The 16,660-nt window shown below is 42.7% G+C and overlaps 1 protein-coding gene across 5 annotated transcripts in view; it reads left to right on the plus strand.

The window, feature by feature from the left end:
* Nucleotides 1-2,841, plus strand: part of LOC139563406 (homeobox protein Meis2) — a 128,159-nt gene extending 125,318 nt beyond the window's left edge. For all 5 annotated transcript variants that reach the window (XM_071382051.1, XM_071382053.1, XM_071382049.1 and 2 more), the window contains one exon: nt 1,050-2,841. The gene's annotated coding sequence lies outside the window, so the exon portion shown is untranslated. The remainder of the gene's footprint in view (nt 1-1,049) is intronic.
* Nucleotides 2,842-16,660: the final 13,819 nt, after the last annotated feature.

Here is a 16,660-nt window from a genome sequence, read left to right on the forward strand (position 1 = left end):
TTCTCCCCATACCAAGGGGTATCACATCAGCACAGGGCCCTACTCTCCATACCAAGGGGTATCACATCAGCACAGGGCCCTACTCTCCATACCAAGGGGTATCACATCAGCACAGGGCCCTTCTCCCCATACCAAGGGGTATCACATCAGCACAGGGCCCTACTCTTTGTACCAAGGGGTATCACTTCAGCATATTCCTCCCTCTCCTCCCTACCTCCTTTTTCTCCCTCCCTCTCTTCCTCTCTACATCTCTCTCTCCCTCCTTTTATCTCTCTGTTGCCTCTGTTTCTTGCTGTCTCTGTGCTTTAGCTGTTGTTGTCATTATACTCTTCCAAGAGCAGTACTTTGTTTTGGTTAAAAGTGCCTCTTATTGGAGGGGAAAACGCAAAGCCTTGAATGCTATTCTTAGACTGGCTATAGTTAAATGGGCTCTAAATTATTTAAATAACTTCTTTAATGGGTTTTAAATCAAATATATTCCCAGTAGCGCGTCCCCCTGAGAAAACGCCTCTATTTGGGTTGTCACTACATTCAGTGGGGGAATTGACTCTTCTGCCTGTAAAAGTATTAGTGTTGCTAACATCAATACGGCTGCTAGCTTCACATCCTCCAGGACGATTGTCTCTGGATGGTTGGAGATCACTTTCCAACCTGAGAACTGACCATGATTCTATTGACATTGTAACAGACTCTCAATCACCTGAAATAGAGTGATGAAATAGCTTTTTTAGCTCCTAGAAACAACATTTTGGAAGTAGCTTTGGACTTTTGGTGCATGTGTAATCCTTAATGTAGTTAGTATGTTATTTGACTTAATTTTTACACCACGAAATGAGCTCACTTTACACAAGGTATAAATGAATGTTTTATTTTATGTCAGAGTCACGAAATGTGGAATTCAGTAGTACATTTTTTAAATACTTTTCCATTCAAGTGAGTGCTTGTTCTTAACTCTCTCTCTCTCTCTCTCTCTCTCTCTCTCTCTCTCTCTCTCTCTCTCTCTCTCTCTCTCTCTCTCTCTCTCTCTCTCTCTCTCTCTCATATCTCAGGTCTGCAAGGCATGCCAGGGGAGTACGTACCTCAGAGTGGTCCTATGGGCATGCGCATGGCCCCGCAAAGTTACACCCCTCCTCATCAGATGACACCTCACCCCACCCAGCTTCAACACGGACCATCCCTCCACCCCTAACTGCCCGGCCCCCATCACCTTCATCACACCCACCATCCCCATCACCCAGCCATGCTGATGCACGGAGGACCCCCCTCTCAACCAGGAATCCCCATGTCTGCACATAGCCCCCGCCACCCCCCGCTGAGCACCATTGACCCCAGCGCCGGAGGACAAGGTCTGGACATCCACGCCCAATTGTATAAGGGAACTTTACTACCACAATGACGTCAACATCATCAACAACAACAACAGCAGCTACTAAGAGAAAAAAAGATCAACAACAACAACCCTACAACAAAGATATTTTCAGAAAACATTTCAGAATAAAAGCGCAAAGCCTTTTGACCGGAATTAGACATTGAAAACAGAATTCCAGATGAGCTGTGATGATTTTTTCTTCTTCTTTTTTTAAAACTTGTCATTTTTGTTACTTTCATCCAAATGGAGGACCAAGCTGACATAAACACTTTGTAAAGTCTTGGGCTTTTGTTACAGATCAGCAGAAGATGTTCTGACAACGGACACGTGCAAACACGGACACGCACACAAACTCAAGACACACACATACAAACACAGTACCCACTCTCTCCAGTGACACGTTCAACTAATTTTCAAATGAAATCACTCTGGAAAATTGAGAGAAAAAAAGAGAAGAAAAGATTCCCAAGAGTTATAACTACTGTAGTATACAAATTATAGAAACAAAGTTAAAACTTGTGCATTTTTCGTTGATCACTCAATTTATGTTTCCTGAGCTAGTTCTAGAATAAAAGGTGAACCCTTTCTCTCACACTGTGTGTGCTCCTTCCTGGAGGAGAAACTGTCTCGGCGGCGCAGCAGCACTATAAAAAAGAAAAGATGGAACATCTCAACAACGGACTCCCATTCGCTCCCAACCAGAGCAACAAGCAGAACGGGCGCTGTCCCCCATAGAGAACAGGGCATGATGGGAAAAGGCTGCTAAATGACACCTGATCTCTCCAGAAGATTCAGTTTAAAAATATTTCATGCCCCTCTTTTTTTGGTTCATGAATGAATGTTGCCCTGTAGGTATATAAAAAAAGTTCTTAGTTTGAATTGCCCAAGCACTGGATTGTGTTGGTTTTATACATTTTTATTTGATTTTATTTTTTTGTATCCTGGACTCTCATTGACAGAGCCTATTGAAGGAAGCTAGTGGAAAAGCAGCATCCTACTTTGCTTCTTTGCCTCTGGATAAACATACTTGCCATATGGACAATACTGACACAATGGTGAATTCTTTGGCACTGGGAGAAACAATTGATGGTTGATGCACCAAAAAACATAAAAAAGACAAAAAGACAAAAAAATTACTTAAATTATGAACTCAAAGCTTTGGGAAAAAGCTAAGAGAATATTGCAACAAACTTCGTACAGAGTTCAGTCTATTAATTGTTTCATGTTAGATATTCTATGTGTTTACCTCAATTGAAAAAGAATGTTTTTGCTAGTTTCAGATCTGCTGTGGCATTGATATTGTATGTCCATGAATTCCTTCCTTTTTCAGCACGTGTTCCTCACTAGATGATACAATGCCATCTCCCTTAAGCTTTGTCAAAAATACATTATTAAATACTTGTATGAGGACTGTGACGTAATGTTTAAAAGGTGTTCAGTCACAAATGCTGTAATAAATATTTCATTTTTGATTTTTGTTAGATTTGTGTGTGCTGTGTGTTACGAACATAACTAAGAGTAATAGTAATTAAGCCTACATAGTAATGGGTTTATATTTATTATAGGTCGTATATTATTATTATTATTATTATTATTATTATTACAAAGTTATCATGGTAATGGTTCTGACAGAAAATGGTTAACAAAATTTGGCTAAATAGCTATATCAATATTAGGGTAATGCTATAAAGCGCGATTGTTCATTCAAAGACAGTGCATTTCTACACACTTAGGTTACCTTACCCGTCAAAGTTTATAGTTGCAAAACCCCCAAATGAGTGGTGCCACTTTAGTGGAATGAAGAAAGAAAAGCAATCTGGCGACCTGTTGCAACAAAAGAAATTAATCATTTAAAATGAATTTTAAATCTGTGTTTTAATTATATTTGCAATGGTTTGCTTTGTCAGAAACACAAATATGGGATGATTTTTTGTTTTCATTATAATGTCAGTGGAAATGGAGATGCAAAACCTTGGATTTGCATGCCTTCCCATTTGAGTTGAGTTTTAAACAGATAATCGATTTCGATAGCATACAGTTCAACATATTTATAATAACCTCAGTTTTACCATTGGCTTCAAACAATAGAATATGCATTTGTCCCTTCCCTTTTGCTGCAGCCGTTTCCAACTGACAACATACAAGTGCTGCAAGTGAATATTTCCGCCGCTTTACAGCGACCCCTGTCGGCGTAATCTGAATCGCTCACGGGTTCACTGATAATCTTTTGATATCTCTTTGCCAGTGTTTGCTCGCGGCCATAGCCTTAAACCAGAAATGACTATCTCTCTGTCTTGCAGGATGAAATCTTTCTGCCTTTCAGATAAGGGATTTAACTCCAACAATGCTGTAATGGCTGGGTTTGTTTTTACACTCCTGTCCATAATGCTATTGTAAAACATAGTGGATTGTGTTAGATTTTTCTTCCACACATTGAAAGCAGTTGATAATAATAATATTAATACATCGTTTTTTTATTAGGCTATAGGAAATTCTGTATTAGGAAGGTCACTACACAAAACACTTGTTTTGTTCTTCAAATGATCTATTGTAGAGAACTGTTCGAGCTATAGGGCTTTCCCGTTTTAACTCCACAGCTCAGCCCTGTCTGTAGCCTGTAGGTGAGTGACGTCTAGGGAGGGCATTGGGTTGTTGAGCCAGAACAAGCATAGAGCTGGTGGAAATGGGGGAAATATTATTACAGTCGTGATCCTGACGCAAAACACAAATTGTCCTGTGATTTTAGAGATTTTTTAAATCCGTTTTCCAATTGCTGAATAACCTTCGCCTGATTTATCTAAATTCTAATAATTCATTATTCCTATGAAATTATGTTGATAAAGGATATTATTAGGTTCTGTGAAAATAAGAAATAATTTACAAATGGAAGATTGCGTTGGTAATAGACTACAACTAGTTGCATGAGTATTTCTATATTACAGGAATTAAAATATGTAGGCCTATATTGAAACATAAACAAAAGAATAAAGTATCCTGTAAATATGCAAAATACCCAAACATATTTGTTTTAAAACTGCGTCAAATGAAGATACAAAAACAACTTTCTGAGCCTTTGACAGTTTGGACAAACTGTTAAGTTTTCATCCGCTTTCACAACGCATTTGATGATGTACCATTGGAATTGTTTAAAAGCTTATACACTTCTTTTATCATCATATTATGTGGATGAACGGAAGGAAGAAGCCCTCCGTTTTGTGTGAAGATTATCTGATCTAAAAGAGAAAAAACGCCTTGATTATTGTGGATGGTGGTAGTGGCGGTGGGTGGGGGGGTAGTAATATTAATAGTTTTTTTCTCCGTTTTCCCCCTTTCTCCATTTTCGAGAAGACAGAAGGTAGATTGCCTCTGCTGTTTCCCTTTGCCGATTCGGTGTGACAGGAATGATGGATGATCCAGCCGAGCTAAACAACACCGCCCCTTCATCTCCTCCCTGTCAAAGCTAGTTCGGGTACTACTGCAGGAATAAAATAAGGAATAGTCCCCCTGCACTGCTCTCTCTGCACAACACAAAACCACCTTCCCAGACCGTTTTCCTCTCCTCTCCCCAGTCTCAGACAACGATATTAAATGTCCACAATACCCTGCAGAACACGACGCCGTTGCTGGCTGTGTGTACACAGGCAACACATTAATAAAGCCCTAACCTTCTGATAATATCGTCTCTTATATAGCAGCTTGATAAGTAGGTTATTCGATCTGCAACACTGACTCAGGATTTGGGCTCTTCGGAGTGAGTCTCAAGAAACAGCCTACAAAATGCCATTGCTACTAAGATGTTTTTTTGCAAATAAACGGTATTTTATTCACGGTTGTGTGTCAGGTTATACCTACATTGCTCTAAGTTTGTAGCTTTCTTCTTTCTAAACGCTGCATTGTAAGTGCGTGAGTGGTGAGGCTTCACGCATCTTCGCTTTGCAGCTGGCCTCACAGAAATGGCTTGCTTTGGGAACAGTTTTTATTTAGGGCGGGTTTCTATCTCTCTGTGTGTTTTTGTTTTATTTGAATGCTGACCTCCTTTTTTAACATTTCAGCAGTTCTCTCTTTTTGCCATAAGGTGTTTCTATGACTACGTTGTGTATGTGAGCGGGTCAGAGGCAGGGGTCCGCTGGGGAAAGGCCGCATTTCGGTGATCATTTATCATTGTCAACCGCATAATGATTCTCCCTGCAGTCCCCTATTGATGAGGATAATTACATTAGCTCGGACTGACTGATCAATAAAGGACGGGGAAAATGGTTTATTATAGCACACGGAAAAGGATTGTGGAGGCCAAGGGACGCTTCCCACTGGGAAAAGACGTCAATTCAACGTCTATTCCACGTTGTTTCAACGTAATTTCATTTAAATAGGGAATAGGGACGGATATCGAGTTGGTGGAGGATAGGAAACAAACTTGACTTTGACGGAGGGAGCGTTGGAGATAGTGTTTGATTGCTTTGCTGTGACATGACTAGACATGGTGGAGATATTTTAATCGGATCCCCTGTTGGTTCATGAGGATGCCAAAATATTTGATTTATCAATATGTTGTCTAAAAATGAGATGTAAACACTTTCAGTAACCGTTGGTATTGAGTGCGTTTCTAATAGGCTATTAAACAGTTTCCAACTGAATATAAAATACTTTTCATTCGGTTGAAAAACAATCTTTCGGAGGCCTTCTCATAAATGCTGTTTTACAGTGAAGTGTATGTTTTCTTTGACTTCAATATACCCCTATTGAGGACAGTGTTTGGATATGAAGGAGAGGGATGTGTTCAAATACCCAGCATAGTAATTTATCAGCATATGCATATAGTGAGGGTATCTCTTTCCGTGTGTGTGTGTGTTTTAATTGTCACCAACTTATCCCCTGCAGGAATGTTGCTGACTCTTTCTCCTAATTCTCCATGCTAACTCCCATGTACGCTTGATGAACGCATCTGCTGAAGACAGCTCCCTACAACCTATTTATCATTTATGATATTTTCACACAACTACTGTATTCGAATAAAAGCGTTCCTTTTTATTTTAACAGTGCCTGCAGCAAGAAAAAGAAAACACCCCACACATTTACAGAAAGCCATTTTTATTAGAAGTAAGAAAGAAATAGGCCTATAGCCTAAAATAAAATATACTTAAATGCAGCAATGTCGGCAACACAGTAATAATACTACTAATATAATAAAAATAATGACATTAACATTTATATCATAATACCCATTGATAATGATGTGCCTAATAATAGTTTTGTAAATAACAGGCATAGTTTTTCTTCTGAAATTTGCTTAAAATCATACCATTACAGGCTACAATAAACAAATAAAAATCACCAATCGTGCATTATAATTCAGAGGCATGATTATAATGAGATAATTAAATGACTATTGACTAGTGAGATTCATCAGACAGTCAGGTCTTCACCACTGCCACAATATCCCAACCTGCATCCCACTGACTACACACAGCCTAAATAGTAAATACTTAAAAGGCCATTCGTAATCTATGGGAGAGTGGAAACATGCATCAAAATGATGTTGTGGAAAAGGAGAGAAAACTAACGATGGGGTTTTCTGTTTCCGGGGGAAATCACATTAATAACTAGCAGGCTAATGTTGAGGACTTTTTGCGCTTGGTCGCTTTTTTGAATCAGAGCCGATTTCTTTACACTCCAGTGGTGCTTGTCTTCTTAAAACTGAGTGACAGATTGAGATCTCCCCCTCCTCCTCTCTAAAATTTAATGAATTACATTTTTCTAATTAGTTAAATCACATAGCTAAAGGGGGCAGAATTGGCAATAGAAAGCTGCAGTGCAATGGTCATGCAGTGCAATGGTCATTCTAGTCGGTGCGTTGGGGAAATAGAAGGGGATTTGCACGTGTGAGTGGAGAATAAATAAAGCCCAATAAAGGGAAAAAGCTGGGAGTTTAGTTAAGCCGCGAGGTGCAGCTCAAGCCTTTATATTTGAATAAGTTTACATTTAATTAAGCCAGCCTAGGGCCGGACGATCTGATATTTCCTCATTAGGTTTCCTTCCCCAATGCTGAGCGTTACATGGGCTTGAAGGTTGTCAACATTTGACCAGTTTTCCACTGAAATAATCACGGTTTGTAGCTCGAGGATTTAACTCAGCAAATAAATCTTGCCTCATTCGGCGGAACTAACAGGGGCACAAATGTTTATAATTCGTCGTCTCTAACTTGCCTTTATGTATAATTCTTACACTTATTTGAACAAAAAACCGTAGATACCTTGCGGGGAGCTTAGGGCAGCAAAGTGAGACATTTCATGAGAACTGTAAATAACAGAAGGGCTCTGGCAATGAAAGGTAGGGCGCTGCAGGAAAAAGGAGAGAGAGGGCAGTGGAGAGAGAGAGAGAGGGGGTGAAGAGAGAAGGAGAGAGGGAAAGAGGATGGAGGGCAGAGAGCAGGGACAAGCAGCAAGAGATTCCCCCCATGTTTATCGAGTAGGCTACAAGCAGACGCCTGGGCACTGTGTTACAACATCATGGCGACCCCTTCTGGAAGATAAAATAATGTGTTCACTTGGAATGCACTGAGCTGCGTTCTCCTTCTCCTTCCCCCCTAGACACGTATTCATTCTAACATTTTGAATTGGCCTACACTATATTGATGCATTTAGTGATGGTATATCGAAAAGCTGACAACATATTGGAAATCCCTTGAAAATTATTTACTTGCAATTGTTTTTGTATATTCGCTCTTGAGAGTTCATACTTTTTGCTATAGCCTAGTGGATTTTAAATGCAGGTGCTTGCTTTCATATTTTGCAAGGATCGGGAAAATAAAATAGCCTACATATAAATCACATATATCTCCCCGTAATTGATGATATATCATTAATTTGTAAAGCATTTCGATTTATGTTTGTTCCACAGTCCTCAACCACTATGCTATACGTTTTATGAAACGAATTATGAAACATTCACGAAGTTATTAGGTCTACATAACCAAAATGTCCAAAACAATGGTCAATACAGGCTTATCTGGTCTTAGCGTCCACAGCCAAGATGACCCTGTATATAGGTGAAAAGACTCTCAACATCTATTTATTCACAGGTATAGACCTCCTTATGCATGTATTAGGGGGCCATTGATGGTATAATCAATAAACATGGATTTTAGGGTAAATATGTGAGCTCTAGGGACCCGTTGCGAGCTAGGCGTCTCGTTCCTTTGTGTATTCTAGTGAGGTTTCAAACACCACAACCAAGCCAAGCAAGTAGCCATCTCTGCTCTGGACTGTCAGGCTTAAGAGTAAACAGCACGGCTAAAGTCACACAGCAGTGAACCAGAAGCACCCTGCTCTGAGTAGCTAACACGACGACAATTCATTTTATCCCACTTGAAGATTATGACTGAAAGAATGGAATCAGTAACCATTATCTTCTCGAATGGCAGTATAAACTGCGCCTTATTTTCAAGACATAGTAATGGTGTATCCGAACAAGGAGAAGGAGAGGGAAAGAGAAAACAGATAGGCAGAGGGAGAGTCGGTGTCACTTTCAGGTGGATATGCCCAATCTGATTTATAGTTTACATGTCCTCTCCCCTTGAGGAACATATTGAAGAGGGAAACGTTCAAGGAGAGAGGGAATGTATTGATTTCAGTACTTAAACCATTATTATTATGGCTATTATTAGCAATTTTATTTTTTCGTTATTTTAATAAAAACATATACTGCAAAGCTTTAGCGTATGAATTAAGATATTGTGCACAATGATACTGCAGTAATTTAATTAATGGGCAATGACATTTAGTTTGATAATACATCACAGGAAGATCTTAGTTTCTCCTAATTACCACAATAATTCACACTATAAACAGTGTAAACGCAGATTACACAAGGTTAGTTTGGGTATTATTTGATGCCCAAGGTTTCTTGCTGCTCACTCTGACGAAAAAAATTGTTAAAGAGACAGAAAATGAGAACTCGATAACGAGATTTAGCCCACACTTTCGAGACAAATATGGTCAAAATAGGAATGGCCACTTCGTTAACGACCCCACACAACCCCGGAAGAGAGTTAAGAAGATAATGCTTAATTATCAAATGTCCCGAAAAAGGAATGCATATTTAGAAAATACAGAGCATAAAATGTAAGATAGGCCTCATGAATTTAACATTTATTAAGATGCGTCTGATTTCAAAATTCGAAAGAAATTAAGATAACATAAAAATAGCTGCATATTACACACTGTAAAACACTATTTATTATAATCAATGCCTTAGAACTCATAATGCAGTGTATTTAATATTTGTATAATTTCAGTAATATAAAGGCTATGTCAATCAATTTACTTAGACATTTCCCACCCTAAATCAAAATGTCGACGCTGTCATTTAACTTGAGTGAGCTGGTCGCTAATTTGGGAAATCCACGTTTGTGTGTGTTTGACAAGTCGCCTCTAAACGTCAAATAATCGAAAATGCCAGGGCACGCATCCTCCCCAGCCTGCCAGGCTGTCTAATCTCAACGGAAATACTGTTACATTGGGAGGTGGAAGAAGATATCAGCAGTAACCAGAAAAAAAAATCCCGCACATTACTGTGTTCCCCCTCGGTGTATTTTTTTACTTCCTTGGCCTGTCCATTTTCATTAATTGAACCGACTCAGTATGAATGTGCCACTATACTTCAGTCATCGATAATCAATAGCTTATTGAATCCATTCTGCAGCACGTTAACTCTCTTCTCAGCCGAGAGAGCACCTGAATCAAAATGAGTATTTACACCATGTTATCACTAGTAAGCCTACTGTTAGGCTTACATCCATGTATCTAGCTACTGAAACACTGTCATAGGGTTGTAGGTGTTATCCTTCATGGCTAATTAATGTCATAGACAGAAAAACACCTAACTATGCAACAGCTATCCTGTGTGTGTGTGTGTGTGTGTGTGTGTGTGTGTGTGTGTGTGTGTGTGTGTGTGTGTGTGTGTGTGTGTGTGTGTGTGTGTGTATGCGCGTGCGCGTGTGCGTGCGCGTGCGCGTGTGTGTGTGTGCGTGTGCGTGTGCGTGTGCGTGTGCGTGTGTGTGTGTGTGTGTGTGTGTAGAGTGGGGGCAGAGGGAAGCAGGCAGGCGGAGGGCACAGATACACTACATGACCAAAAGTATGTGGACACCTGCATCTCAATCCAAAATCATGTGCATTAACATGGAGTTGGTCCCCCCTTTGCTGCTATAACAGCCTCTGCTCTTCTGGGAAGGCTTTCCACTAGGTGTTGGAATATTGCTGTGGGGACTTGGTTCCATTCAGCCACAAGAGCATTAGTAAGGTCGGGCACTGATGTTTGGCGATCAGGTCTGGCTCGCAGTCGTGTTCCAAATCATCCCAAAGGTGTTCGATGGGGTTGAGGTCATGGCTCTGTGCAGGCCAGTCAAGTTCTTCCACACCGATCTCATCAAACCATTTCTGTATGGACCTCGCTTTCTGCATGGGGGCATTGTCTTGTTGAAACAGGAAAGGGCCTTCCCCAAACTGTTGCCACAAAGTTGGAAGCACAGAATTGTCTAGAATGTCATTGTATGCTGTAATGCTAAGATTTCACTTCACTGGAACTAAGGAGCCCGAACCATGAAAAACAGCCCCATTTGGGCAGGTAGCTTTCTCCTGGCATCCACCAAACTCAGATTCGTCCATCGGACTGCCAGATGGTGAAATGTGATTCATCACTCCAGAAAACACATTTCCACTGCTCCAGAGTCCAATGGCAGCGAGCTTTACACCACTCCAGCCGACGCTTTGCATTGCGCATGGTGATCTTAGGCTTGTGTGCTGCTACTCGGCCAATGAAAACCATTTCATGAAGCTCCCAACAAACAATTATTGTGTAGACGTTGCTTCCAGAGGCAGTTTGGAACTCGATAGTGAGTGTTGCAACCAAGGACAGAAGATTTTTACGCGCTACGCGCTTCAGCAATCGGCGGTCCCATTCTGTGAGCTTGTGCGGCCTACCAATTTGCGGCTGAGCCGTTGTTCCTCCTAGACTTCCACTTCACAATAATAGCACTTACAGTTGATTGGGGCAGTTCTAGCAGGGCAGAAATGGGACGAAGTGACTTGTTGGAAAGGTGGCATCCTACGATGGTTCCACGTTGAAAGTCACTGAGCTCTTCAGTAAGGCCATTCTACTGCCAATGTTTGTCTATGGAGATTGCATGACTGTGTGCTCGATTTTATACACCTGTCAGCAACAGGTGTGGCTGAAATAGCAGAATACACTAATTTGAATGGGTGTTCACATACTTTTGTATATATATTGTAGCAGGAGCCTGTTAGCAGTCAGTAGCTCCAGCGCTGACTGCTAACTTTTTTAGCCCATCACCGGTAGCTAGTGGTAATAATTAGCAACAGTGGGATGTCCAAACTTTAATTACACAGACAGTCATCCACAATGGTAAAAAGCTTGAAGAATGACAAACAAGTCAGGCTTGTTTCTCAACTGCTGTCAATATCCAGATAGCTCTTATTTTTGGTGAAGAGAGGATTTATTATCTATGTCTAGGTACAGTAATACCTGGGGGACTGGGACCGTTGTGATACAGAGCGGCTGGGCCAATAGAAAGCCTGTTGTCTGGCTGTGGGGGAGGAAACGGAGGATGCCACTGGAGACAGGAAGTCTTCAGAATGTGAAAAGCACTTTATTGCAGCACACCTGAATGGCCCGGCTAGGGTTTCTCTCTAACCCACTGGGAACAGACCATTACAACTCCTTTACAACAGGGCCATGGGGTTTAAGTGAGCTGTGACATCTGAATAAGATTGCTACCGTAAAACTTTGATTAATATCCCAGGCGTTTATTTGCTTCAATCACTGAACACAAACAGCACTTATTAAAGACAGGCTTCTATTTGAGCCAGGCGTCTATTTCCTTAGTGCGTTCAGCTTTCGCTCAATACAATTCTGAAAAGACTACCACACGTTTATTGTGACCAGTATGACCAGTATTAACATTATAATAACAAATCCATTTCAGATCAGACTTGCAAAGACGAAGCTGCTAATCACACACCCCAATTTCGTGCTTCAGCACTATTCTCTCACTCTTTGGCCCTTGTATTCCCCATAATTGCATGGATCCCACCAGATAGAATTCAGTATTCCATGTTTGTCCAGTTCCCCAAAACATCCGGAGATGCCTTCAATACCGTCCACTAGTCAAGTTTATTTATGCTTAGCCGTCTAGTTTATTCTGCTTTAACAATCTTAACCCTTACCTACTTTCCCTTCACCCACAAATGTTTGTGCCCCCCTGGACAAACGTAGAATATTTACCTACTTTCACTTCACCCCTAGACGTAATTGCCCCCCTGGACAAACGTTGAATACTGAAGTGAGACCACACGATCTTGTTGCGTGAGATCCATGCTGTTTCATCCATGGCATTGATGTTGCTCTCCTTTTGTTATTTCACGCAATCTTTATGGTACTCACTGAAGTTCACTCGTAAACTTTTCATTTAGACCCGGCGTTTATTTGAAACAGGCGTTTATTATCTGAATTGTGTGCCGATGCCTGGCTATTAAAAGGGACAGGTGGCTATTTGAGACTGCGATTAATTTAAGTTTTACGGTACATCACGTCATTATTCGTCCATTGTTCACATGATCTGATATGTAAACAAACCAATATGTAGACATTATTAATGGTGATTCTTTTCATCTCAGCATCATGTCTTTTTAGGCCCGTAACCGTCCAACACAATTTGACATCATTGCATCTCTAAAAATGAACGCCATCATTAATGCCTCTGCAGAGTGACCTCCCATCAACTATAGTGGATAGAGGATGTGTTGGTGTGGAGGTGTATACTTATTCACCTGTCACATGGAACACAAGTACATGGCAGCCAGGTTGAATCCAGCGGTGTTGGAAGGTTCTGGGGGAAAATGAATTGTAAAAGTGACAAACTGCCCCCACTTCTCAGACGGGGAGCACAAGAGCCAACACGACGCTCACAGCCAGAGTTAATTGCTCGCCAGAGTTAATTGCTCTCCACGACCAGGCCCAACAAAATGCTCATAAAACATCACGAAAAAGACAAGTCCAACCCCTCATCCCTCCATTTCTCCACTCATCCGGCTAGCATCCTGCTTAGCTTCATCGCTCCTCCATCCCTCCACCCCTGCCCTTCCACAATTTTCCAGGACAAAAATATTATGTTGCCTGTGGCAACAATTTAACAAAATAACCAATCACATCTGCCTTTTCAAACAGTTCCAAAAGAAGCAGGGGCAGTACATAATGGCGGGTCGTCTCATCTCAGTGTTGTTAGGATCTCAGGCCATGATTTATTACACACTGATAAATGATCATTGGGCTTGTTTTGACAAAAGCCGGGCTATGTATTTACGAATGATCTTGAGTGTGGTGCAGTATGCAGCATGTACAGAGAACCAGGCCCATTGCTGTCAGCAGCATTAGTGGGTTCCGATTGGGCTCCGTATCAGGTCTGAGGCTATGCTCTGCGCTCTCATCACTAATCACAGCCTGTGGTTGAGACAGCCCATAATATTACCACCCCCCTCCCCTTCACCAGCTCCTAAGTACATTTATTTCTTAATAACAAGCCAGTGACAGCTCTCATCAGGTCGGTGGCGCTCACAATCGGAGGGCTAGTGGGAGGGTGCACCAGCATTTGTTTTTCCTGTATCAGATTCCACGCCCCCCAAACCCCTCTCCCTCCACCTCCAATAATCACATTTTCCTACCTCTTTTAGAATGTCAGACAGAACTATACCCCACACACCCTACTTCCCCTCCCCTCCCCATCACACCTGCTGTACCCCTGTTAGTGTTACACCCCCCTCCAGTGCATTGGTGTGGGCCGGTGTATGTCACCGAGCCTGGGCTGGACCCACGCTGGGAAGGGGAAATCACACAGTATCTGGGTCACCTCTGTCAGAGTCCAAATGCCACTCAAGGGGTCTGACCTTTGAGGTGGGCAATGCTGCAGCCTCCATGCAGGCTGTCTCTCTACCTCCCCTAACCCCTTCGTCTCCACCACCATCGCAAACCAACCCTCACTCCTTCCTCCACTCCACTTAAACCAACCCTCACTCCTTCCTCCACTCCACTTAAACCAACCCTCACTCCTTCCTCCACTCCACTTAAACCAACCCTCACTCCTTCATCCACTCCACTTAAACAAACCCTCACTCCTTCATCCACTCCACTTAAACCAACCCTCACTCCTCCCTCCACTCCACTTAAACCAACCCTCACTCCTCCCTCCCTCCACTCCACTTAAACCAACCCTCACTCCTTCCTCCACTCCACTCAAACCAACCCTCACTCCTTCCTCCACTCCACTCCACTCAAACCAAACCTCACTCCTTCCTCCACTCCACTCCACTTAAACCAACCCTCATTCCTTCCTCCACTCCACTCAAACCAACCCTCACTCCTTCATCCACTCCACTTAAACAAACCCTCACTCCTCCCTCCACTCCACTTAAACCAACCCTCACTCCTTCCTCCACTCCACTCAAACAAACCCTCACTCCTTCCTCCACTCCACTCCACTTAAACCAACCCTCACTCCTTCCTCCACTCCACTCAAACCAACCCTCACTCCTCCCTCCCTCCACTCCACTTAAACCAACCCTCACTCCTTCCTCCACTCCACTCAAACCAACCCTCACTCCTTCCTCCACTCCACTCCACTCAAACCAAACCTCACTCCTTCCTCCACTCCACTCCACTTAAACCAACCCTCATTCCTTCCTCCACTCCACTCAAACCAACCCTCACTCCATCCTCCACTCCTCTTAAACCAACCCTCACTCCTTCCTCCACTCCACTCAAACCAACCCTCACTCCTTCCTCCACTCCACTCCACTCAAACCAACCCTCACTCCATCCTCCACTCCACTTAAACCAACCCTCACTCCTTCCTCCACTCCACTCAAACCAACCCTCACTCCTTCCTCCACTCCACTCCACTCAAACCAAACCTCACTCCTTCCTCCACTCCACTCCACTTAAACCAACCCTCATTCCTTCCTCCACTCCACTCAAACCAACCCTCACTCCTTCCTCCACTCCACTCCACTCAAACCAAACCTCACTCCTTCCTCCACTCCACTCCACTTAAACCAACCCTCATTCCTTCCTCCACTCCACTCAAACCAAACCTCACTCCTTCCTCCACTCCACTCCACTTAAACCAACCCTCATTCCTTCCTCCACTCCACTTAAACCAACCCTCATTCCTTCCTCCACTCCACTCAAACCAACCCTCACTCCTTCCTCCACTCCACTCAAACCAACCCTCACTCCTTCCTCCACTCCACTCCTCTTAAACCAACCCTCACTCCTTCCTCCACTCCACTCAAACAAACCCTCACTCCTTCCTCCACTCCACTCCACTTAAACCAAACCTCACTCCTTCCTCCACTCCACTCAAACCAACCCTCACTCCTTCCTCCACTCCACTCAAACCAACCCTCACTCCTCACTCCTTCCTCCACTCCACTTAAACCAACCCTCACTCCTTCCTCCACTCCACTCAAACCAACCCTCACTCCTTCCTCTACTCCACTCAAACCAACCCTCACTCCTCACTCCTTCCTCCACTCCACTTAAACCAACCCTCACTCCTTCCTCCACTCCACTCAAACCAACCCTCACTCCTTCCTCCACTCCACTCAAAGACTGCTTTCTTTCTCTCCACTTCTACTTCTTTCATACTTCTTCTTTCAAATCAAAGCCGACACGGAAATATAGCCACTGTAGATATGGCTCATGTATAGCCTATCAGCTTCACCCTGAAGAACTTCATGGTCCTAAACGATGCCTACAGACACACAGCGTATCACGTCGCACACGGAGGAACCCCAAATATGTGCTTAGGATTTATTTGAAGCCATGGCTACACCTCAAGCACACTGTTTTTACAAATGGGCACATGAGTTAAAATGCAATACCTCACTTAGTAAGAATCCTCAGTCAACACCTTCCAACGTTCCAACATAGTATCCCCATCCCAGATATTTGGGTTTCCACCAACTGGCAGTCACTTTTAACGGGAAGTGACTTGTGTTACCAGAAGGGCTTAAACCGATACTCCATGCTGCTCATTTAAGGCCGTCACAGAATTTGGGATATTTGAGTGGCTTGTCGAGCGTTGGTAAGCCTAACGTTGAGGCGCATGCGATCTCCGGTCACGTCAGGAATAATTTTTGGAGGGCGATCAGCGTCCCTCTGAAGTTCTCTCTCTCCCAAAGTTAAGGACTGCCTCTGCTTATCCCACACTGCCAGTGAGTC

This window comes from Salvelinus alpinus, chromosome 34 (genome assembly GCF_045679555.1).
Source record: "Salvelinus alpinus chromosome 34, SLU_Salpinus.1, whole genome shotgun sequence".
Taxonomy (NCBI): domain Eukaryota; kingdom Metazoa; phylum Chordata; class Actinopteri; order Salmoniformes; family Salmonidae; genus Salvelinus; species Salvelinus alpinus.